This window comes from Otolemur garnettii, unplaced genomic scaffold (genome assembly GCF_000181295.1).
Source record: "Otolemur garnettii isolate 467f Iridium unplaced genomic scaffold, OtoGar3 scaffold00153, whole genome shotgun sequence".
Lineage (NCBI taxonomy): Eukaryota > Metazoa > Chordata > Mammalia > Primates > Galagidae > Otolemur > Otolemur garnettii.
Genome location: NW_003852548.1, coordinates 2,528,540 through 2,530,697, shown reverse-complemented (window position 1 = coordinate 2,530,697; position 2,158 = coordinate 2,528,540).

Below are 2,158 nucleotides of genomic sequence, written 5' to 3'. Positions count from 1 at the left end.
CTAACACTCTCAGAGGCTGAGGCACATGGATTGCTTGAGCTCAGAAGTTCAAGAGCAGCTTGATCAAGAGAAAGACCCTGTCTCCACCAAAAATAGAAAAACTGGTCAGGCATGGTGCACATGCCTATAGTCCCAGCTACTTAGGAGGCTGAGGCAAGAGGATTTGCTTGAGCCCAGGAGTTTGAGGTTGCTGTGAGCTATGATGCCATGGCACTTTATCCAGGGTGACAGAGTAAGACTCCATCTCAAAAACAACAACAACAACAAAACTTGCAATAGGAGACTTTGAGAACAGCACATATGTAATGAGGCTTTCTGCTCCCAAGATTTGAAAATTCCCCATGTTGGTTTGGTGGAGTGTGAGAGTCTAAGAGAAATTGAAAAGAGCAGAGTTCTGCTGGGTTGCGATAGTGTCTACTGGCCACTCCCCAGACAAAACTGGGCATGGGAGAAGAGGCAATAGCAGCCCCAAGCAGGTGTGTGGGTTTCAAGAACAGAGGGCACCTGGCCAAGTGTGATGGCTCACGCCTGTAATCCTAGCACTCTGGGAGGCTGAGGTGGGGGCCTGAGCTCAGGAGTTGGAGACCAGCCTGAGCAAGAGCTAGACCCTGTGTCTACTAAAAAAAAAAAAAAATATTAACCAAGTGTTTTGATGGGTGCCTGTGGTCCCAGCTACTCAGGAGGCTGAGGCAGGAGGATCACTGAGCCCAGGAGTTTGAGGTTGCTGTAAGCTTGGGAGATGCCACTGTACTCTAGCCTGGGCAATAGAGTGAGACCCTGCCTCAAAATAAATAAATAATAAAAGTGGGGAGCACAAAAACTGAAAATATAATGGCCAGTGAGCATGGGGATGGCATCATCTTCCTCTCTTACTTCAGGGACTAAGGGAAAGGACCCGTGTGTAAATGTCCTGCTCCAAGCCAACAGGGCATCCCTGAATGTGTCACCCCACACTCTGAGCCTCGGTTACCCTTGTAAAATAGGACCCATTCCCACTTCACATAGGGCTGAGAGGATTCACGTGGTATTGTATGTGAAAAGTAATGCCGGGCATGGCACACAGCAGGGGCTGTGGCAGCCATTGACATTGTTTCCTTTGTTATTGTACCCACTGACTTGTGTTCTAACTCTGTTACATTCTCACTGTGTCTTTGGGCACTTGTCCCCACTTGGCCTTAGTTTCATCCTCTGTAAAGGAGGATCAGTAGCCTATCCCTTCCAGGGTTCTTACGAGGACATAGAGCCCAATCATGTGAATCTCATGCAATGGGGGCTCAGAAAGATGGGAGATACTTGCCCTGGAACTGAGGGACATCCTAGATGTAGGGAATTAAGATTCAATTTGACTCTTCTGATACTTTGGGAGCAAGACTTCTCCAATTAGAGGGAAAGAATTGGACCAGGAAAAGGAAAGGAGCCAGGAGATGAGACTGAGGTCCCTTCTTGGGCTCCGACTGGCTGCCTCTTCCAATGTTTCAAAGATGCTCTTCCAAGCCACTGAGAGCAGGAGTTCCTAACCTCAGCCCCACTCATGTAACCACAAAGTCTTAAGTAATACCCCCATCTTAAGTTTTTCTTTTAACTTGTTGACCAAATAGCTTAACTGTCCCACTTACTCAAGTGCTTGGCAATTATTTACTTTGGCGAGCCCTGAAAGGCACCACCAGATGGCAGAATTCTGAATTATCTAGAAACCCATCATCTCATCTTACGTTTCCTAATTCCCACACTATAAAAGAGTTTGCCTCGTTGGTGAAAGCAAGTAGGAAAGAGAGAACAGGACAGCCACTGAGAAAGATCTCCGAGAAGCCCAGGTGAGACCTACCAATTCTGCAGTCCCTCTGCTGTCCTTGGTGGCAGGGATGTCAGGCTTCTTGCTGTGGGGCATGTACTGGCAGACTGTACTTAGGCTCGCTCTTCGAGGGTCTTGCAAGAGAAACAGGACTGGCCAATATCATGGCTGCGGGGATGCCTGTTCACTCTGCTTTCCTAAGAGACCTGAACTTTGATATAGAAATGAGTGCTACTCATACCCCAAACCAAAATCTCTAAGGCAAGAGTTTTAACTTGAGGTTACCAATGTGGATACAGAAGATCCACAAACCTCCTAAAATTGTCCACTCAATGTTGTACATTTTTTTAATTTTTATTTTTTAAT